General features: G+C 39.6%; 1 protein-coding gene and 1 pseudogene across 1 annotated transcript in view; one reads left to right on the top strand and one right to left on the bottom strand.

Annotated features, from left to right (window-relative positions):
- LOC134751787 (spherulin-2A-like) overlaps positions 1 to 24809 on the top strand; it is a 500532-nt gene that overhangs the window by 222619 nt on the left and 253104 nt on the right. The gene's annotated exons all lie outside the window — the stretch shown is intronic.
- Positions 10725 to 13206, bottom strand: LOC134751685 (uncharacterized; annotated as a pseudogene).

Genomic DNA, 24809 nt, shown 5'->3' with positions numbered 1-24809 from the left:
TTCCGTTCGCTATATAACGTCGTTGACTCGCGGCTTGTATTCGTTAGGTATACCTATTTTTAAAGGGAACTCATTTATTTAAACCGCATATATTATATTCCATTCACATAAATACGTTTAGTCAAATTGCTATACTAAATAGTACACTACACCTGCATACAAATAACTCGTAGGTACACTATTTATTTACGACGTTTTAATTTAGTTTTATTGCAAAACTTATTCATACCCAATAAGAATGACAAAACAAACAAAGAATGGAAAAGGCAGCTCATAGCGATACAAACAAAAATCAGCTTGCCCTCTATACAGTTCGGCGCGATGTTATATACAAGCGCGTAGAAAACATCTTGGAACTTGCTTATAAGGCGGAAACCGATGCTACTCAATATAGGCCATTTCACACGAGTGCATTAAATTTAGATAAATTGCGTGAAGATTACGAAACCGTTTTGGAGTCATATAATTTATTGCAATTACAATTGCACCCTGACTCAGAAATAGATTACGAGTCATGGACGGCCTTTGAGGAAATGTATTGTTATATCAAGCAAGTTCTGATAGATAACGAATCCAAGGTTCCCTCTGAACCGGCAAATTCGTCGAAACCAAAATGCCGCCTGCCTAAATTGGAGTTAGTTTCTTTTGACGGAGATGTCAAAAACTGGCCTTTGTTTTACCAACAGTTTAAAAGTATTATTCACGAAAACGCATCGCTGACTGACAGCGAAAAGGTGTACTATTTAGTTGGCAAATTGACTGGCAATGCAGCAAATGTTTGCTCCGGCTTGCCCACAACCGCGGAAAATTATCCAATAATTTGGAACGCATTAATACAAAAATACGATGATCCACGTTCGTTAGCATCAGCGTATTTTAATCAGCTGCTAACATTTAAACAATTAACCGCAACCAACGCCGCCGGCTTGGATTTATTTATAAATAAATTTAACTCGTCTGTAGAAGCCCTTAAGCAGTTGCACCTGAATGACTTAACCGACTTCATGCTTTTACATTTAGCGCTGCAAAAGTTGGATTCCGATACAATTAAATTGTTCGAAATTACATACCGCAAAGAGAAAATCCCCTCTTATCAAAATTTGATTGAATTTGTTAAAGAACAAAATAAAGTTTTATCTCGTTCGCCAAATGCGACAATTAATAAACCGGTTGATAATTCTGCTAAACAACGCTTGTTACAAAAATCTAAGTCGTTTGTAAACACAGATGTGGCCAATAGCACAAGCGCCAGCGATAAATGTTCATTGTGTAAAAATAAACAACATGAGCATTTATATTCATGTCAATCTTTTAATAAAATGACACCGCACGATAGGTTCAACTTCATAAAATCAAACTCTTTTTGCAATAACTGCTTAAGTGTGAAACATAAGACATTAGCTTGCACTTCCAAGCATCATTGTTCTCATTGTTCGTTAAGACATCATACGATGTTACATTTTAATACGAAAGAGAAATCTCACTGCAACGTTAGTGCAGTGGTATCCGCACCCGCTTCTAATAATTGTTTTCCCGCAATAACAAATAATGTTGTTACTCCCGCACCCGCTACCGCTTATGACTCGACCCCAGCCTTTTCAGCTGTACGGGCCGATAACCCCGCTCAAGCTAATATAGACCCTGCAATTGCCGCAGTTAAGGTCGAAAATAGCTTGCCGCCTCCTCGTGAGGTAATTTCCGCGTCCATCCGCACGATGGCATGTAAGGACAATAGTGGTCCATGCCTAACTACCGCTTTACTCGCAACCGCTAAAATTAAGGTTATTGATTCCTTAAACCGCACGCATATCCTTCGCGCATTAATTGATCCGGGATCAATGTCGGATTATATTACTGTCGCCTGTTGCAATCGCCTTGCGCTTGCTATAAATAAACCGCTACACGCTACTGAAGCCTCTGGCTTGGGAGAAATAGCTCTCGAGACAAAGGGCAATACCGCGCTCACCTTTTCATCTTTATTAGATGATTCACATAAATATTCGATCCGTCCGTTGATAGTAAATCGCATAACCTCACAGTTACCCGACTCGCGCGTAAATAAAGAGGTTATTGATTTTGCTCGCAACTTACCGCTCGCCGACGGTGGCTTTTCGGAACCTGGACCCATAGATATACTCTTAGGGGTTAATATTTATTGCAAAATATTGCTGTCTAGGAAAATTGAGAGTTCGGATCCTACAATACCTACCGCGCTAGAAACGACCTTAGGGTACGTAATAATGGGTGACGCCGCTATAGCTAACCCGCCCACCGCTTCTCGCACGCTTTGCGCGTTTACTAGCGATCCGCTTCATAGGCTCGTTGAGAACTTTTGGGCAGTAGAAGAGATACCTTCGCGTACCTTTTTGAGTCCAGAAGATCAAAAATGTGAAAATATTTACACTTCTACCACTGTCCGTAATACTGACGGCAGTTATACGGTGGACCTTCCGTTTAAAGACAATCCTCAGACATTGGGCGATTCCTTTAATACCGCAAAAAGGCGTTTTTTACTTTTAGAAAAGAAATTCGCTAAAAATCCTGATCTTAAGTCTGGATACGACGAAGTTATTCACGACTATCTTGATAAAGGTATACTCACCCGCGCGTCAACTGATGACGAATCTAATACTCGTGGATTTTATCTACCGCACCACCCTGTATTACGCAGCGATAAAATAAGTACAAAAGTGAGACCTGTCCTAGACGGAAGTTCAAGGACAGATACAGGTTTATCTTTAAATGATATTTTACATACCGGATGTAACCTACAGGCTAATATTTTTCACATTTTATTAAATGTGCGCATTTATAAAACAGCATTTTTCGCTGATGTAAAACAAATGTACTTATGCATTTATGTGAACCCTTCGCACCGCAAATACCAACGGATTTTATATCGGTTTTCTGATACCGACCCGCTCGAAGTGTTAACGTTCACGAGAGTGACGTTTGGACTTCGACCTTCAGCCTTTTTGGCAATTCGGACGTTACGTCAGTTAGCGGCCGATGAGCGGCACAACTGGCCGAATGCAGCCTCTGTGCTCGAAAGAGATGTCTACATGGACGACCTCGCTTCTTCTGCTTCTTCACCCGAGGAAGCTGTTAAGATAGCAGACGAATTGATCGCCCTTTTCAAAGCAGGTGGATTTGATTTACTCAAATGGTCTTCCAATTCACGCGAATTGCTCGAACACATACCTGAGTCGCACCGACAATCTAAATCTATTTCCTTCGACGATGGAAGTACTTTTAAGGTTTTAGGTTTGAAATGGTTACCTGCACGAGACAGCTTTGTTTTTGATATCTCGAGTCCTCCGTCCGTTTGTACCAAGCGCGCCATTCTTTCGGCTACCGCACGCCTGTACGATGTCTTAGGACTCGTCGGCCCAGTTATTTTGTACGCCAAATTGATAATTAAGCAGCTTTGGCTTCTTTCTATCGATTGGGACGAAGAGCCCCCCTCGCATATTGTTAAGCAGTGGCAACAATATTTAGCCGAGCTACCGCAAATATCTCGCCTTAGTTTTCCTCGACATTTAGGCATTGAGATGAGGTCTCAAGTTTCGTTGGTTGGTTTTTCCGATGCCAGCGAATCCGCATATGGGTGCGTAATATATTCCCACGTCGTGAATGGCAACGAGCCGCCTGTGGTCACGTTGCTTTGTTCGAAATCGAGAGTAGCTTCCGCTAAACCCAAAATTACTCTTGCTCGTTTGGAACTTTGCGGGATATTACTTCTTTCTAAACTTCTTAAGGAAGTTCACGACACCATGTCGAATAGGCATAAAATAAATAATATTTTTGCATTTTCAGACTCAGAGGTCGCCTTATGTTGGTCGGTCGCCTCTCCACATAGATTTGACACTTACGTTGCGAATCGCATTTCGCAAATTCAAACCAATATTTCACCTGACAACTTATATCACGTTGCAGGCTCGCAAAACCCCGGTGACTGCGTGTCACGTGGTCTTACTCCTTCCCAATTGCTCCAGCATGAGCTTTGGTTTAAAGGACCCGCTTGGTTATCACAACCTACAGAGTGTTGGCCCATACAAAGATTCGTTCCGAATCGGTCACACCTGCCCGAGGAGAAAACCTTGTCCCACGTGACCACGGAGGTTACAAAAATTGAACATCCTCTACTAACGCTCGCCCTCCGTTGTTCTACTTGGAACAAACTTCTTCGAACTACTGTTTATGTGCTTCGTTTTCTGAAGAAGCTACCGCGAAATGATGTAATTACCGCTAATGACCTAAATACCGCTGAACTTAAAATTATAAAAGCGGTACAAGATGCACACTTCTCAGCTGACATCAAGTCCATTTCTAAAGGACGTAAATGCTCGCTAAAGTTACAGAAACTGTTTCCTTTCCTTTCTGATGGGATTTTACGCGTTGGAGGTCGCTTATCGAACTCATCGCTGGATTATGGATCTAAGCACCCTATAATTCTACCTAAAAAAGGTCATATAGTAGAATTAATAATTGATTGCTATCACCGCAAAAACCTGCATGCAGGGCCTCAGCATTTAGTTGCTATATTAAAAACTAAATTTTGGATTATTTCCTCGCGTCGCATTGTTCGGCACCGCACTCAAAAATGTAACCGTTGTTTTAGGTTGAATCCTAGACCTACTTTTCCTCTTATGTCAGATTTGCCGAAATGTCGTTTAGAGCAATGCAAAGCCTTTATGCATACAGGTATAGACTTTGCTGGACCCCTGTATGTTACTCCTTACCGGAAACGCGGCATACGCAGCGTTAAGGCTTATATATGCCTTTTTATTTGCCTTGTAACTAAAGCCGTTCATATAGAATTGGCCTCAAATCTAACTTCTGCATGTTTCATAGACGCTTTCAAGCGCTTTCTATCGCGACGAGGTCCCTGTAACTTTGTTTACTCGGATAACGGGACGAATTTCGTATCCGCAAAAGCTTATTTTAAAGAGCTTCACGATGTTTTACAATCGGACGACTACTATAAGTCTTTCAGCGACGAGCTCGCGAAACATCGTATCACTTGGAAAATGAATCCTCCTACCGCTAGCCATTTCGGAGGTATATGGGAAGCTAATATAAAAATCACTAAGACCTTACTGTTTAGAGTCATAGGAAAGCAGATCCTAACCTTTCAGGAGATGGAAACCGTCCTTACTCAAGTAGAAGCTTTGCTCAACAGTCGACCTTTGTATGCTTTAAGCTCGGACCCTTCCGAACCGCTCGCGCTTACCCCTTCTCATTTTTTGACCACGTCTCCGTTGGAATTTTTACCCGCGGCTGATTTATCTGATGAACGCCCCGACTTACTGTCTCGGTTTTCATTAATGGACTCGCTAGTGCAGTCGTATTGGAAGAGATTCAAAACGGAGTATTTACATAATTTGCAGCAACGGGAAAAGTGGAATACTCCCTCAAATCCAATTAAAATTGGTACCGTAGTAATATTAAGCGTTGATAACGCCCCGCCTTTACAATGGCCATTAGGAATCATAACCAACGTCTATCCTAATAGCCAAGACGGAGTCGTACGCGTGGCGGAAGTTAAGACGAAGACTGGAACGTATAAACGTCCCGTCATACGGTTATGTCCGTTACCGACTCAATAGTAGTCTTATGTTTAGTTAAGAATCTTAGGTTTAGTTCACGTCTAATATAGACCAATTAAATATAATACTTAAGTTAGCTTAGCTTATTCTTGCGTTTTACGTAACTTACTTAGTTATTAGCACGATTGTTGTGCTTTGTTATTTAAACCTTTTTTCTTTGGTTTGGTTTGTGTTAGGTAAATTTTTTGTTTGAATTTTTATTACGAACTTAGCAAGTAACTTGGCACAATGACCATATGCCGCGATTATATTATTATAGTTTGAGCACTTTTGCTCTCCCCTTCCTTTTCTTTGAAGGGTTCCTTCAAGGCCGGGGGGATGTTGAGTTTCAAATTCGATATTTTTTGTTTAAGGTAGTTATTTTTTTTCTTAATACTTTAAAAATGTAGGTACTTGTGAAAACGCTCTAAACCCTTCCAAGCTACCTATCCCTTGCCAACGCGCACAAAGCCGTATCGCCGTCTCTTTTTACGGCACTTATATGAGACGCCATCTTGGCGAAGTCAGTTCCCGAATTGATGCTTGACTAACAGCATCGTCTCTAATTTGAATAAATCAAAATGTGTGAAAACTAGCAAAAACTGTTGAACTGGAGTGAATGTGATACACGTGATTGACGCTGAAGTCTTGGTGAAAGTTTTATGAAGTGCTGGCCAGCCGAAGAGACACACAACGAGCTCCAAAGGTATGTGCGCAGGCATTTCTTCTAACACCCTTAATTCTAAGCGTCAAACAAGTACTTCTCGTTAATTTTAGATACAGTCCACTTAATATTTCAATTCCCTTCTGGTGTCTTGAGGGCTCCCATACATATCTCCCCGCATCTTTTTTTTCCGCTTAAATATTGGTATAAAGGCACTACCAGTCACGGTAAGTATACAGTGCGAAAAAAAGTAATGGGCCCTGGAGGGAAAGTACCTTAAAATCTTAAGTTTCTCAGTTTACTTGAAGGAAACATTCTGATATATATATTTTTTAAACAAAACTGCTTTCAAATTTTATTTTAAATTAGCTTGTCTTGTCCGGGCATCTTAAAATTAAAAAAATAGATAATATCCATAAAAGACGATAGGACCTAATGTTTCTTGGAGTAATTTTAAATTTAACATGATCTGTATCGAAGAGTGCAAAAAAATAGCGAGCGGTTTTTTTTTTTAATTTTTAGTCGGTTCGATTCCCGGGCGAAACTAAGCGAATTTGAAAAAAATATTTGACAGTTGTTTCTTTTTTAAAATAAAAGAATGTTTCCTTTAAGTAAAATGAGCTAACTTAAGGTTTTAAGGCAGTTTCCCTCCAGGGCACATTCATTTTTCCACACTATACAGTGTGAAAAATGTATGTAAATGTAAGAATAAGAATAAGAAAACATTTATTGCCACACAACAAAAGAGAAATTACGGGAATATATTTACAAATAACATAGGGTAATAATCTAACGGAAGACATCACTAACCATCTAAAAGAAATGCAAAAGCTAGACTCGACGAATGTAAAGTGGAACCATTTTCAGAAGCTTTGCACTACAAAAGCCATCTATCATCTAGGCGTCTAAGTGTCCCATTCGCGACAAAAAAGACACTAAGTGGTGGCAAGGAGATGTCAAACAAAAAATCTATCAAAAGAAAATCCTCTTCAAAAACTGGCAACATAGCAAGGACGATAAAGATCTTGACTTGTACAAAGTAGCAAAAAAGGAAGCAAAACGAGCAGTTGCGCAAGCCAGGGCATCATCAAGGGACGATTTCTATACCAAACTAGAAACCGCCATAACATAACCGATAAAGAAATCTTCCAAATCGCTAAGCAAAGGCATAACAACTCAAAAGATACGAAAACCATCAAGTATATTAAAGACAAAAGCGGCCGACTACTAACTTCCGGGGTGGGTGTCCACCAGGGATCGGCTCTCAGCCCGTTATTATTCAATTTGGTTATGGACCACCTCACGTCGCATATACAACGTCAACCCCCATGGGATTTGCTCTACGCAGATGACATAGTTTTGATTAGCGAAGACGTAAAAGAGCTGCAAAGCATTCTAGAAACCTGGAGAGTAGCCCTAAAGGACGGCGGACTGCGTGTAAGCCGACAGAAGACCGAAGTGATGCACTGCAACTTCAGTGGCGCCAACCTCCGCAGCACAATTTACTTGGACGGCAACTCTCTGAACGAAGTAACGAGCTTCAAATATCTTGGTTCGAACATGCAAAACGACGGATCTATAGATGCAGATATCGTTAACCGTATCAACACTGGATGGTTGAAGTGGCGTGAGCTCACGGGCGTTCTCTGCGATAAACGAATGCCAGTTCGTATTAAGGGCAAAGTTTATAAGGCAGCTGTGCGCCCGGCAATGACATACGGCTCCGAGTGTTGGCCACTCAAAAAAGAACAAGTCGCTAAACTGCATGCTGCGGAGATGAGGATGCTGAGATGGGCTGGCGGAGTAACATTGTTGGATCATATTAGGAATATCCACGTTAGAGGCAGTTTCAGAGTAAGGCCAATCGAAGAAAAGCTCACCGAAAATCGACTACGATGGTATGGCCACGTCATGAGGCGCCCACCAGACCACATGACGAGAAAGGTGCTAGAGATGAGTGAAAAGCCTAGGGGTCGCGGGAGGCCCAAGATAACATGGATAGGTCTTGTAAAAAAGAACCTTAAAGAAAAAAGATTACCACCAGAGACGACCCAGGAGTCCAGGACAGACGCTCCTGGCGACGCCGTATAAGGAGAGCCGACCCCAAGTAAATGGGATATAAGGCTAGGAAGAAGAAGAAGATCATATTATTTTTACAGATATATATATATGCAGGTTAAATTTAGAATAATTAGATTAAACGAAAAATTACATAGTTAAATGTATAGGTAAGAAGGCAGTCGATAGATGTTAGGAGATATACTTTATGATATAATAATAATAATAAATATAATAAGCCCGCAGGGCAGCTGTTGGGGAGTGACGACCCCACGGACCCGAGTGCTCCAGAGAGTCGGCTGACCGACTCCGGCGTCTCCGGCGTGTCTTCGTCGGTCGGAGTGGACCCCAAGGGGTGCAGGACTCTCAGCTATGGCTTGCCTTCATTGGCCGTCCAGAGGGGAGTCGTAAGAGCTATATGCTCCAGGGGTGGAAGTGAAAGATGCATAAGACGCGAGTTGGCACAGTGGCTGTTAACAGTCACTGGGTAGAAAGCGGCGCACACCTCTCGACACCCCTGAGCCGCTCACACCGGTGTTGCTCCTGGTCGTCTTCACGACGGCAGTTTCAGGGGCCCATCTAGTCAGCGGCAAGTCACCACCTGTCTCGATAACCTGCTGCGACCGGTTCATGGGTGTCTATTGTTGGGCCTGAGAACGGGTTCCAGGAGGCGTTCTACATGACATTAAAGCTCTCCAAGGGGCCTCTACGTGTTGGATCTATTTCCCCACGCAAGCCTATCAAAAGACCGGGATTTACTAGTATAGGCCCGTGAAATCCGAAAAGATACAAATAATAATAATATTCTTTATTTTGCACAATGAAACATGATTAAATACAGCAAATTAACATAAAAAAACTAAGCAGCAACAGGCGGTCTTATCACTTAAAAGCGATCTCTTCCAGACAACCTTCAGGTAGTAGAAATTAGCGCAAAGAAGAAAATTGTATAAGGGTAGCAAAAATAAATGGAGAACAAGTACAGGGAAAAAAAACAGCACAACTAAATATATAACAATATCAATACATGGATAAATGTAATATATAAAATAAATATATATACATATATATACACATAGATAGTGATATGTCTATGTATATATATATATATACATAGACATATCACACAACACAGACAGACAGACAAAATCTAATAATTAACGAGTTTGAGGAAGGGACAGATAGTGTATTTTGAGCTGAGCCTTAAAAATAGGGAGTGATTTAGCATGTCTTAGCTCACACGGCAGAGCATTCCACAACCGAATCGCTTGGAAGGTAAAATAATCGTTATAGAATTTAGAAGAAGAAGAAACTTGGGCAAACAGATAATTCTGGGAGCATCTTAAAGAAGAGAGGTATTTGAAGCGCTCCTTCAGGTAAAGTGGGGTAGAGGGGTTGAAGAGAATATCGTATAGGTGAGCTAGAATGTGGGAATTGCGTCGGAAACGTATAGGAAGCCACTTGAGCTGCGAGACGTAGCGTAGGAGACGTGATCATATTTACGCAAGCCATAAATGAACCGGATGCATAGGTTTTAAAGACGTTCGAGTTTATTTAGTTGCTCTTCAGAAAGATCGGGGTAGCTGATATCCACATAATCTAAAATAATACTATAATTTAGCAACTTAATTAATACATACATCAGCATACTATAATAATGAACAAAACAATTATTAAATTAATAATACATTTAGGTATAAATCTAAAATGGGTAGACGCAGAGCATAAGCAATTAAGCGAGCGGTAAAAAGTTACGAAGCCGCCGTAGGGATCCTGTTGCAGCAAACATTTTTCTACTAACCTCATTGAGCTGGGGAGATAGAGTGCGGTCCATAATTATGCCTAGATTTTTAACTTAAAAAGAATAAGGAATCTGTGTGCCGTTAATTTAAATCGTAGGTAAATTTGGAAGAATAAATTCGGGAGATTAATTTTGAACTACCTATAATGATTGCTTGCGTTTTATACAACTACTTAAATACATACATAGTAAACATCCATGACTCAGGAACAAATTAATATCTGTGCTTATCACACAAATAAATGCCCTTACCATACGGCAAGTATCGTACGGATTCGAACCCAGGACCATCGGCTTCATAGGCAGGGTCACTACCCAAGTACCTACCAGGCCAGACCGGTCGTCAATAAGTACTTACAAAAACAATGGATTTGTGTCGTATAAGACGGAAAAGTTATCAAATATTTTCTAAACTTAACAATCAATCAATTGTTATTATCTAACAATATATGAAATACGTAAAAATTAAAACAGAAAATAACTTACATAATTGATTATAACCTGCTGTGAGACATACTAACATTAAATAATTTCACGGTTTAGACTCACTTGTTTTAGTCACTCGCGCGACATGTTTCGGAGAGCCTAGGTCTCCTTTCTCATACTATATATATATATTTTTTAATGTAATAGGGAGCAAACGAGCAGACGAGCCGCCTGATGGGAAGCAGTCATCGCCGCCCATGGACATAAGCAATACCAGAGGAGCCACTTATGCGTTGCCCACCTTTGAGAACCCTAAATACCTGCTTCTTGAAGAACCCCATGTCATAGCGCAGGGGAAACACCTCAGAAGGTAGCTCATTCCATAACTTGCACGTTCTGGGCAGAAACGAGCGAGATGCCCGCTTGTTTTTGGTTTGCCACGTGTCAAGAAAGTGAGGATGAGCTTTGTTTCTTTGGCGGGAGGTGCGGTGGTAAAAACGTGTCGGTGGCACCAGATCAAAAAGTTCTTCAGAACATTCCCCATTGTACAGACGGTAGAACAAGCACAAAGAGCCAACGTCCCTCCGAAGGCTAAGAGGTTCCAAACCGACTGTGAGATCGGGATCGCCAACAATACGAACTGCCCCAGTTCGAAGTGGAAGAAGTGGAGAGTGGAAGTGGGAGAAGTTGGTATTTCGGTGCTCCAGACCAGAGATGAGAACATGCTCCATATGTGGTCGAACCTGCGCTTTGTATAACGAAAGCCGGTGACCTGGTGTGAAGTACTGTTTCGCTCTATTGAGCAACCCAAGCTTCTTAGAGGCCAATTTGGCTTATTGCTGGTCACTTATAAGCTGGTGGTCCTCGAGGTATGCTAGGAGCTGTTTGTTAACCACACGCTCCATCACCTTGGAGAGAAGAGAGGTAATCGCAATCGGCCGGTAGTTGGAAGGGTTTGTGCGATCACCCTTTTTAGGGATTGGATGGACCCAAGCAGTCTTTCAGGATGACGGGCATTTACCTGAGCAAAAATCAATGTATTTGTTAGGCCATTCAGAAAAAAAGGAAAGTTAGCCTGCCTAGGAGGTCTAGGAAAGTAAAGGCCGACATGAGCGAAGGACAATATATAAAATTAAAAAATGTTGCTCTCTCTGTAGTATATGATTACGGCGAATCATATAAAGAAATCGTCATATAGTTTTCTGAAATGTCCACTCATCAATAAAGCGTTTAAAGTGGTTGCAATTACATTAAACTTTTTTTTTTATTCCCAGGTAATGTAAATGTTCGATTATATTGTTTTCCCTATCTGTCAATTAAATTCAAATTTAGGATATCAAAACGATGACTGAGTAAAATGGGATTTGAGCATTATTTCAAATGGAGACCTAGGCTTGCCTGCCTGTTAATTCGCCTGTTTCAGGCGAATTAATATTACATAATGTAAATTCTGGACTTATAAAGAAGTGTTGAAATCAAACCTTCCTATAAAGCATAAGAAAAAAGTACTGTAATTTTCCAAATTTGCCAAATGGCAGCCGATCCTGGACATTAAACAATAGCATAAATATTAAGTTACAATATGCCAAAGAGCTATGGAACGCAGTATCCTAAATATTAAAAGGAGATACATGAAATGAAATCACAAATGTAATAGAATAAGAATAAGAATAAGAAATATTTATTTAGACGCCTTAGAACATTGTAAAAAACTAAAATGGAGATGGGCTGGCCATGTAGCACGCATGAACAAACAGAAATGGGAAGTGACTACTTGGCCCTGGCCACAGAGGACCACAAAATACTCGAAAAAGAGGAAGACCAAGGCAGAGATGGATAGATGAAATAAATAGAGTAGCTGGCAAAGACTACATGTCCAGACCTAACGTTAGAGATGTATGGAATAACATGGAGGAGGGAGGAGGCCTTCACTCGTAGAGAGGTCCCTAATTCAAACTCTATTTATGTATAAATAATTTAATTAAACTGAATGACATTAAGTATATTGTACAATAAAATAACATAATGTATATTTTCAAATCGTATCGTAATCGTATTATATTGTTTAATATAATGATTGATTAAAATTTTAGATAAAAAATAAATTTAAAAGTTATTTAGTAAGTTTAAAATACGAGTGTTAAAGCGTAAAATTTCATTAAATGGGTCAAAATTCTTTTCGTTTTCTAATTTTGTGTCCCCAAAAAATGTGACGGAGTAGACTTTTGTATGAGTTGAAAATTAGCTTATAATTTTTCTCATGTAAAATATACTATAAGTACCTACAGTTAGAAAGTCAAGCAATAGCACTCGACTTTTTTATATTATTTTATAGAATCCAAAAAAACAAGCGTGGCCGGGTCCGGGTAGCCAGAAACGAGATAAAGAAAATAATATTGACTAAAAATCAACAATTCGACGAGATATGATTTAAATTTAAAGCTTTTATTTTATACGTACTGACGACAGCTCTGCTGCAATAAATATATATAAGCTACATGCCCAATTCACGAGCTAGTGGAGCCCAGGCGCTCAGGGAGGCAATGGTCGAACGCATGAACGTGTCACTGAAGGCAGTCTCCGATTGGGGTGAAGCCAATTTGGTGGTTGCGTTCAATGCTAGTAAGACTCAGGCGTGTCTTACCTCCGCTAAACGGAGTCCATTCCATCTCACTCCTACTTTCCGAGATGTATCCCTTCCGTTAACCGACCATCTTGAGCTACTCGGAATCTCACTGACCTCAAAACTCAACTTCGGCCCGCATATCGAGTCGAAAGCACAGTTAGCGGCAGGAAAGCTAGGCATCCTCAACAAGGTGAGGCAGTATTTTACATCTAGGCAGTTGCTCGACCTTTACCAAGCACAAGTCCGATCGTGTGTAGAATACTGTTCTCATCTGTGGGATGGCTCTGCAAAGTACCAGCTTGAGGCGCTCGAGTCAGTTGAGAGGAGGGCCAAGAGAATCATCAATGACAGCAATCTGACGAATGCTCGACTCCAAAGTCTGGAGCATCGTCGCAAGGTTGCCAGCCTGTCGAACTGCACAAGCTTATTCCTCCGTCCCATTTTTACCATCGGACTACAAGACAAACGGCACTCCGGCATCGCTTCATGGTAGGAACTCCAAAAATACGCACGAAGCGTTTTGCTTCCACATTTCTTATGCGTACTGCCAAGGAGTGGAACGCCCTGCCCGAGTCTGAGTTTCCGCATGAGTACAATCTGGGGCTCTTCAAGGCAAGAGTGAATAGGTATCTCATAGGTAAGCGTGCTCCACCGTAGACCGCATCGTCACTTACCATCAGGTGGGATCGTGGTCAAACGCCTGCCTATTCATCATTAAAAGAATTTTCAAATCTAAATTAAAATATTGTCAAATTAATCAAGATCAGATCCGAATGGATATTATTGCGCAGCTACATTCTAGTAAAAAATTTGGTAAATTTTGGAAATCAACTAATAAATTAAACCCTAAGGCGGCCTTGCCTGTGAGCGTAGCTGGGCTGCATGAGCCGAGTGATATAGCCAATGCGTTTCAGCGACACTTCAAGGTAGAATCACCGCTGTCCCCCCCGTCTCATAGGTGCGATGCTGTGAGTCATCCTGAGGTAAATATTGTGAGATTCTCTGCTAAACAGGTAGCTTCAGTTATTAATAAGATGGTGCGAGGGAAGTCTCCCGGGAAGGATGGCTTAAGCATAGAGCACTTGAAGTACGCGGGTGTACACCTACCAAGAATTCTTGCATTGTTTTTTAACCTTTGTTTAAGTCATAGTTACCTGCCGGATGAACTTATGCACACAGTAATTGTCCCTATTGTAAAGAACAAAACAGGTGATGTTTCTGACATGTCCAACTACAGGCCCATCTCGTTGGCCAATGTTATTGCTAAGGTGCTGGACAGTCTGCTAGACAAACAGCTGGCTAAGCATATCCGCCTGCACGACGCTCAGTTCGGCTTCAGACCTGGCCTATCCACCGAATCTGCCATCCTATGTCTGAAGCAGACTGTCCAGTACTATACGGCAAGAAAAACGCCTGTATATGCCTGTTATTTGGACCTGTCAAAAGCATTCGACCTCGTATCTTACGACGTGCTGTGGCATAAGTTACAATCTGATACGGATTTGCCGTATGAAGTTACCTCGTTGCTTAAATACTGGTACGGTAACCAAGAAAATTGTGTGAAGTGGGCTGGAGCGTATTCGATGACATATAGGTTGGAGTGCGGGGTGAGGCAAGGGGGGTTAAGTTCACCCCGCCTCTTCAACCTGTATATGAATCGACTGCTGGAGGAGCTCAGCAGTGCCAGTGTGGGATGTTCCATAGACGGAGTGCGCGTTAATAACATCAGCTACGCGGATGACATGGTGCTGCTGAGCCCCTCAGTGAGTGGTTTAATTAGTTTATTGCGCAAATGTGAGTCGTATGCAGAGGCCCATGGGCTCAAATACAATGCAAACAAAAGCGAGTTTATGCTGTTTAAAGCGGGTAATAAGACCTACAGCGTGCCCCCTGTGACTCTTTGCGGAACTCCTTTGGCACAAGTTAAGCATTTTAAGTATTTGGGCCACTGGGTCACTGAAGACATGTGTGACAATATGGATATCGAGAGGGAACGCAGAGCGCTGGCGGTGCGCTGCAATATGCTGGCTCGTAGGTTTGCACGATGTACTGAAGAGGTGAAGGCTACGCTTTTTAAAGCATATTGCCAGTCCTTCTACACGTGCAGCCTGTGGACCAGTTATACGCAGCGGGCATACAGCGCCAGCTCGAATACCATCCTCTGCACGTTGGCTGACCGGTGGGACTCACCGTGGCTGAAGCACTGGGTGCAGCTACATGCCCCATTATATGAAATTCTATTTTAATATTATGTTTGTACTAACCCTAGATTTAAGTATTAGTATGTATGTTACTAACACATTATGGACTTATTTGTTCGAAATAAATTATTATTGATTGATTGATTGATTGATTGATTAAAAAAAAAAATAGTAAATTGTTATATGTATGTCTGTTGTTTGTACCTATATTATGAGTGTACTTTTCCAATGTTTTATAACAGTAATAACACAAGAAAATTAAAAAAAAACTGCGGAAATATTTCGTGTAGTTTTGAAAATCATTAAATTGATGTCATTAAAGGTTAAACGAACTATAAGTAGGACTACCTTGTTTTTATATCGGGCGAATAGTTTTTTGGCTGACTGAAAAAAATAAGTTAAATAAATGTAGTTCAATAACGTTGTTTTTAGGGTTCCGTACCCAAACGCGACTCTATTACTAAGACTCCGCTGTCCGTAAGTCTGTCTGTCACCGGGCTGTCTCTCATGAACCGTGATAGCTAGACAGTTGAAATTTTCACAGATGATGTATTTCTGTTGCCGCTATAACAGCAAATACTAAAAACAGAATAAAATAAATATTTAAGTGGGGCTCCCATACAACTAACGTGATTCTTTTGCCGTGTTTTGCGTAATGGTACCCTTACCCTTGGTTACCTTTCGTGCGCGAGTCCGACTCGCCCTTGGCCGATTTTTTTTAAATAATAATCCGCGTTTTTACTTAGTGTTCTGAGCAGTACTCGTACAATGAGTCACTGACAGTGTCAAAACTGACATATACTTTCGCTAACTTCTACGTAATTTACTTTCTATACATCTCGCTTGAACGAGTACGAGCAAGATGCAAAGAAAGTAAGTTAAGTTCTCGATAGCGTTTATGTCCGTGCCAAACTAGTGGTAGCCACACTGTTCTGAGCGAGCAAAATGAGTTCGTTTTGAAAATGGAAACAGTTTGGACCCGGGTATGACCTTAAACGGCTTAAACTACGTCCAAAAGAGAGGCAGGGGCACTGTGAATGTCATATCCGCTGTGCTGTGCCCTACCACACAACGCGATATGACATTCCAGAACTAGAGCAGACCCCAACTCCTCAGTCCTTCCCCAAGGACCTCCACCTTAAGGATGACTCACGTTAGACCGGGCCGTGTCCGGACCGGAGCTTCCGGCGCTTCGTTTTCTATGGAAAGCATCACGTGATCACCTGTCATGTCATAGAAAAGTTAGCGCCGGAAGCTCCGGCCCGGACACGCCCCGGCCTAACGTGAGTCATCCTTTACTCCTCTTACAGAAAACCGCAGCCAAATAACACTAGACCCTACTCATAGTGTTGTGTTCCTGCCGGTGAGTAAGGTTGCCAGAGCTCAACGAGGGTGCGGGGTGTTAGGGTCGGCAACGCGCATGTATCACTAATACGGATTACGGACCACTGTTGCACTAATATGGAAGAGAGAGAGAGACGCACCGATTGTCACCTTGGCCGGCAGTAAGCATTTCATATGGTTCAACAAAGCAAAATAATTATACTAATTAAAAGTAAACACTAAAAACGCTTTCAAATCGCGTGCATTAATACTTACCAGTGCAGTATCTCTTGCTTCTTGCATAGTCTATAAACAGAAGTGCAATAACACTATTATAAACCTCTGACGAAAACAATGTGAACACTAATGGGGGGGTTTGATTGGATAAGTACCACAGAAAAAGTACTAACAATGAGTTATTATTATTTATTACTATAGAGAAGCCAAACAATGAAATTGTCGCAATCGCAACCTGTACCACGCGACCAAATCATCGTAATTTAAGCGTCGTTAAATTCATGGCGGTTACGCGTTTAGATCGCGAGATTCACGCTCCGCTTCTGTGGTTTGTTCTCAAAACAACAACAAATCATGGCGGGCATACTGGTTTTCTGTGCCGGTAGTTAGTAATATAATAAAGTTTAATAGGTACTAATAAAGAGTTGAATGTTGCGTAATCATAGATATTATTTTTTTCGTCTCGCGAAATTCTACAGCATCTGCTGACAATAAGTATCTGCTCGTCATCTCTGCATTACTGTTGATGTAGTTTTTACCGCCGCTGTATCAGTCAATTTCTATGATAAAATGAGTAACGTTCCCGCCGCGTTAAGGATGACTCACGTCACGTTAGACCGGGCCGTGACCGGCACTTCGTTTTCTACGGAAAACATCACGTGATCACATGTCATGTCATAGAAAAGTAAGCGCCGGAAGCTCCGGCCCGGTCACGGCCCGGTCTAACGTGAGTCATCCTTAATACACTAAGGAAATTGACAGATACAGCGGTTGCAACAGTACAGCTAAATGTAGTGAATATAAACCTTTACCATCGTATTTTTACGGAAACGTACGTTTACGTTACCGTAAACTTGACGTGCTATTTCAGTCAGTCTCAGTATAAAAAGCACTGATGTTGACTGAAGTAGCATGACAAATACGAACGTTTCCGAGAATAGATGGCAAAAGATTGTTCACGACAACTGTAATGCAACTGCATTTGACATTCAAACGTCACCTTACCTTAGCGCTTTTTAATCCTGTCAAAAGTTCTGGCTTGCGCTGTAAAGTGAAACAAACGATTAAAATGAAGTAATTCTAGGATAAAATGTAAAATACCTACTAGTGTCTACCGTAGAAACTCATTTAAATTAATATAATAGGGTTTTCTCCTACTAGTCAAGTCAGTTTCTTTTTTAGAACTGTCAAAACGATATGCTATTTGCTAATATCTAATATGTTTTTTTGCAGAAATCGCGAAGCGTCTGGTTGACGTAACTGGTGACCGAAGAGCTGGCGGCTTCCTCGCACAACCTATCAGCATTGCGATACAGCGAGGAAATGCCGCCAGTATCCTTGATACAATGCCTCAAGGGCCTATTTTAGATTTAAGCTAGTTATTAATTTCGTTTACGTAGTACCACTATATATATTTTGTATGTAAATGAAGAGTTGAAAAAAAAATGTAATTTATATGAAACATTACACAATGACATCACGGTCAACTCGCCTACTTTTTACATTTCTATACGACTTATTAAATAGAACTTGTGTTTAAAAATAACTGCTATCTATATTTTTGTAATAATAGGGTATTCATCTACTAGTTAAATCAGTTTCTTTCTTAGAACTGTCGAAACGATTTGCTAATATGAAATTTATATGAAACATTACACAATGACGTCACGGTCAACTCACCTTCTTCTTATATTTCTATCCGATTTATTAAATAGAACTTGTGTTTAAAAATAACTGCTATCTATATTTTTGTAATAATAGGGTATTCATCTACTAGTTAAATCAGTTTCTTTCTTAGAACTGTCGAAACGATTTGCTAATATGAAATTTATATGAAACATTACACAATGACGTCACGGTCAACTCACCTTCTTCTTATATTTCTATCCGATTTATTAAATAGAACTTGTGTTTAAAAATAACTGCTATCTATATTTTTGTAATAATAGGGTATTCATCTACTAGTTAAATCAGTTTCTTTCTTAGAACTGTCGAAACGATTTGCTAATATGAAATTTATATGAAACATTACACAATGACGTCACGGTCAACTCACCTTCTTCTTATATTTCTATCCGATTTATTAAATAGAACTTGTGTTTAAAAATAACTGCTATCTATATTTTTGTAATAATAGGGTATTCATCTACTAGTTAAATCAGTTTCTTTCTTAGAACTGTCGAAACGATTTGCTAATATGAAATTTATATGAAACATTACACAATGACGTCACGGTCAACTCACCTTCTTCTTATATTTCTATCCGATTTATTAAATAGAACTTGTGTTTAAAAATAACTGCCATCTATGTTTCTAATAACTTTCTTGTGATTTATTTCATGCATGGTGTGAGATAATTTATTTTAAGTACAGTCGAATCACGCACACACGCACACACACACAGTCACAGTCTATAAGAGTTGCATAAGTTCTTAGTTGATGTAGGTATTCAGTAACTAAATTAACATCTAGCTACGAAAACTATTTTATGTAGTTTTATGTTTGTATACCTCTAGGTCTTCGAACAACGTAAAGAGAGTAAAGACTATACAATTGTTACGTTTTTAAATATAACTCTAGAAAAACTAACCGTGAATCATTCAAAACTGTTATAGTAGGTAGTATGTTTGTATTAATAATAGCAGAATACTTACCACCAACTGTAAAATGGAATATATATAATATATATTTTTTAATTAAAGACTATAAACAAACGAACAAAAATCCACGCGGGTATACGGGCGGGTAACAGCTAGTTTTCTAAGATCATCCGTTCAGTCGTGATTTTTTTATTATTAATTTAAGGCATGGACTTTTTCTTGACCTACTTAGATATCCTAGTAACTCAATTTCTTGAGGTTCAACTTAATGACCTTGAATGACGATACTAATTACTTATGCATTTTTTCCGCAGATTCATTTTAACCCTTTGAACGTCATCTGTCACACACAAGAACGTCATACACAGCTTGTTGCGAACGCAACCTTTTATTTGTATAATGCAGTAGCTAAACGCAGCCGTCGGGGTCGGTTAGTACGCGGAGGCTTTTATTTGTATAATGCAGTAGCTAAACGCAGCCGTCGGGGTCGGTTAGTACGCGGAGGCTTTTATTTGTATAATGCAGTAGCTAAACGCAGCCGTCGGGGTCGGTTAGTACGCGGAGACTTTTATTTGTATAATGCAGTAGCTAAACGCAGCCGTCGGGGTCGGTTAGTACGCGGAGGCTTTTATTTGTATAATGCAGTAGTAGCTAAACGCAGCCGTCGGGGTCGGTTAGTACGCGGAGGCTTTTTTAAAGTATAAGGTTACGTTAGGTACAGTTGATGAAACGGTTAAAAAGTGTAGCAGTGGTGGTTATAGTATGGAGGCTGATGCGAGAGTGATCAAGCGAAATTGAACAGAAAAAAGGTGGTTTAAATTTAGGTGCCTCTAATTGGCCGCGATACAACTGATGTGGAGCGCTCCTATTGGTGCTTTAAAAAAGCCTCCGCGTACTAACCGAGCCCTACGGCTGCGTTTAGCTACTGCATTATACAAATAAAAGGTTGCGTTCGCAACACAGCTAATATCTCTGGTTTCAGCCCTTCATACGTCGTGGGCGCCGGGCACGCGTTTAGTTCGCGAGATTCACGCTCCGTGGTCGGTTTGTTTGTTGTCAAAGCGACAGCAACTCATGGCGCCAAATACTGGTTCTTTGTGCCGGTTCTATACGTTGGTAATAATAGTTCAATGGCTTCAGCTAGCAAATATAAATCATACCTACTGGAAACGTTGCATGTTACTTTGACAACTTACGCCGGGCAGTACTAATAAGCGTTCTAGGCGTCACGGGCAGAAGTTCATACGACGCCTTTAAGGGTTCTTGGCGTTCAAAAGGTTTTAAAGTAGCGTATTACATACGTTAAAGCTATTAATTTATTAAAAAGTACTAGTTTGTTATAATATATTTATATATAACTTACTTGTTCGAGTCGCGCCTCACTACCCTCAAGTATATCCAAAACATCCTCACGTGTTAGGAGGGGTATGGGTCCACTCTACACAAACAAAAATTAATGTATATATAATGTAATTCAGCCTACATACTTCCCACTGCGGGGCACAGATCCTCCTCTCATGCGCTAGAGGGCTTGGGCTATATTAACCAGCGGGCTGAGCACGGTAGCATTTTTATCGCCTGTCACCATACCTGTCACGTTCTAACAAGTATGTAAGTGCGAAAGTGACGGGCTGACGGGCATAGTGACAAGCGATAAAAATGGAAGCATGCTGCGATCGCAGGAGAAATAAAGAACGAATAATAATTCATAAAAAAATATAAGCTGGGGCTTGGATTTAACGTCGCTTGTAATTTTGATTCGATAGCGTGACGAACGTTCGCATTAGCGTTATGTCTATTTTTGCATGGGATTTTGAACAGCGCGCCAAGCGGGACGTTATGGCAACTCAATAGCCCATACAAAATTGGACGTAGTTACGCGAAAACGTTCCAACCCACAAGTCACTCGAAAATGAGTTACCATAACCAGGGTACTATTTTTGACATATTACATCATGTGCACACAAAGATGCTAGTATTTTAAGGTTAGTTTCATCAATAAAGTTTGACCCAAATGTTCCAACCCACCATTATGCCAAGGACGTGTACTCAAAATAAAGTAAAAACATTACATGCATACTGAAACATATTGTTAAAAACTCTTAATAGAATAACATATCGTTATAATGTTCCACTTGTCTTGGAACATTATACTAAATTCATAAAACGCACATTTAATTGTTTCTTAAATGATCCATGTGGGTTGGAACGTTTTTGCAAAATCTTTATACATTTTTTATTCCTGCAAAAATGTTCCATGTAATTTGAAACCTTTTAGATTAATCCATACTGTTTTTTTAAGCTGCGAAGACTGTTCTAAATAAATTGGAACGTTTTATTATAATATATTATTTTCTAATTTTTTGCTATAAACGATCCACATATACTTGATCCATTTTTGCTATTAAATATGTTCGAGAGAAAAAAATATTTTTTACCAAAACTAATAACTATGGTATATTTAAGTTTATGTATTTAGTCAAAAGAATCAATGGACTATTTACGATAAAGGTGGCAACATTATTACTCTTTGCTCCCGTAAAATGACAGCACCAACGAAACGCACATGTGAAACGAAACGCCGCCGCGGACCTACTTGTCATCGTAGTGTGAAAACAAATGCCGACAAAGTAAGACGTGCTGCCGTGTTGTCTTCTTTTGTTAATATAATAAGTTTAAGTAAATTGAACGTAGTTACGCGAAAACGTTCCCACCCACAGCGACCCCATTTTGAGATAAACGCAATTTTGTGTTTTAGTGGTACACTTTTTCCCTGTAATTATTTCAGGCAAATACTATTGGTTTTACTGTGGAATGCCAAACTGGTTATTGAATGATATGCATATTTTTTGTAAATACATAATACAAGGGGCATATAAATAGGTAAAACGAGTTTGAAACGTTTTTGCTAAATTTAATTTTGTATGAACCTTGTTAAATAGCAATTATGCATAAACGTTCCAAAACGAATTTAAGTGTATTATTTTATAAATATATCTAAAATAAATTTAATATGTAAAATAATAAATAACAATGAGGAACATACAAAAACAAAAAAAAAATGAAAATGTATTACAAAAAAAATAGGACGTGATCTTTTGAGCTTAGAACCTATGCCAAAAATTAGCTGATATGGTTCCAAAAGTTATCAAAAACTTATATTAAACATTCAATCATCATCATATTCTATGATCTCGAAGTCCGGAACTCCACCAAACCCATCAACATCATCAGTAGCTTCTTCATAACATCAATATTATTAAAACCTGTAAAAAAGTTAAACCTCTTCAAGTTTACAAAATGACAAAGACTGATTTTTTTAGTTCAACTAAACTGGAAAAGAAGATTATCAATAGGAAGAAGTTTACAGACTCATCTAAAGTTAGTTGGCTACATACAAAAGAAATTAAGTTGGATAAAGATAAAATGTTTTCTATTTTTATGCGGTCTACGATGGATTTCATACATAAATACATACATACATATAATCACGCCTATTTCCCGGAGGGGTAGGCAGAGACCACGGATTTCCACTTGCTACGATCCTGACATACCTCTTTCGCTTCCTTCACTTTCATAACATTCCTCATGCACGCTCGCCGGTTTAGGGTGCTCTTGACCTGGCCTTTCTTCAGGATTTCCCCGATCTGATCAGAGAAAGTCCGCCGAGGTCTGCCCCTTCCAACTCCCGTTTCTACCTCTCCCTTATACACTCTCTTTGTTAGCCTTCTTTCACTCATTCTTTCCACGTGTCCAAACCATCTCAACATACCTTTCTTAATTTTTGTCACTACATCTTCGCTCAGTCCACACTTTTCCCTTATCACACTGTTCCTAATTCTATCTTGTAATCTCACACCACACACACTTCTCAACGCTCTCATTTCCACTGCATTCACTTGGCTCTGATGCCTCTTCTGCCATACCCAACTTTCGCTACCATACATAAGTGTAGGCACCAGCACCCCTCTATGCACAGCCAACCGTGCCTTTTGCGACACCTTCGTTGACGACCAATGAGTTGAAAATTGATAAAAGAATGAAGCGAGAACTGCAATACATAAAAGAATCTGATTTTTGTTTATTGTGGCCTAATGGCAAAACGAGCGATGGAAAAGAGCATGCTAAAGCTAAGGAAAATACATAAAGTCAGAAGTGAACGCATAAGAAACAAAACGAAAATCACAGATGCACTAAAATATGCACTTAAAATAAAATGGCGATGGGCCGGCCATGTAGCAAGATACACAGATGAACGGTGGACAAAAGAAGCGACTCTATGGAAAGGTCCCGACGTAAAAAGAAAGGCAGGACGACCACGAAAGCGATGGAGCGACGACATAGTAGCCACGGCCGGTCTAAGATGGCTAAATAAGGCAAAAAACAGAGACGAGTGGAACAAATTGGAGGAGGCCTTTACCCAATAAAGTGGGGTTTCTATCAACTTTTAGTTTTAAATACATAAACATAAAAATAAGTAAAATAATTATACTAACCGAGTAAAATAAGTTTTAAAAAGCAAACATATATATATATATATATTAATTAATATAAATATAAATATAATTAATATAAATTAACAATATTAAGTGTTACCAAGTTTGTAAGTAGTTGATAAGAAAATAAAAAGGCTTTTTATTATTATTTTATAATGGCAAACCGATTGCTCCAGCGAAATTAGTGGACTTACAATCCATGTACCACTACCTACCTGAGGATTGCCTTCAATTTTATAGAACGCTTCAAAGTTCTGAAGAAGCTACTGATGATGTTGATGGGTTTGGTGGAGTTCCGGACTATGAGATCATAGAATACGATGATGATTGAATGTTTAATATAAGTTTTTGATAACTTTTGGAACCATATCAGCTAATTTTTGGCATAGGTTCTAAGCTCAAAAGATCACATCCTATTTTTTTTGTAATACATTTTCAATTTTTTTTTGTTGTTTTTGTTTGTTCCTCATTGTTATTTATTATTTTACATATTAAATTTATTTTAGATATATATTTATAAAATAATACACTTAAATTCGTTTTGGAACGTTTATGCATAATTGCTATTTAACAAGGTTCATACAAAATTAAATTTAGCGAAAACGTTTCAAACTCGTTTTACCTATTTATATGCCCCTTGTATTATGTATTTACAAAAAATATGCATATCATTAAATAACCAGTTTGGCATTCCACAGTAAAACCAATAGTATTTGCCTGAAATAATTACAGGGAAAAAGTGTACCACTAAAACACAAAATTGCGTTTATCTCAAAATGGGGTCGCTGT

This window comes from Cydia strobilella, chromosome 23 (assembly GCF_947568885.1).
Source record: "Cydia strobilella chromosome 23, ilCydStro3.1, whole genome shotgun sequence".
NCBI classification, from domain to species: domain Eukaryota; kingdom Metazoa; phylum Arthropoda; class Insecta; order Lepidoptera; family Tortricidae; genus Cydia; species Cydia strobilella.
The sequence above is the reverse complement of the archived record's forward strand: the minus strand, read 5'-3'. Positions and strand labels throughout refer to the sequence as shown.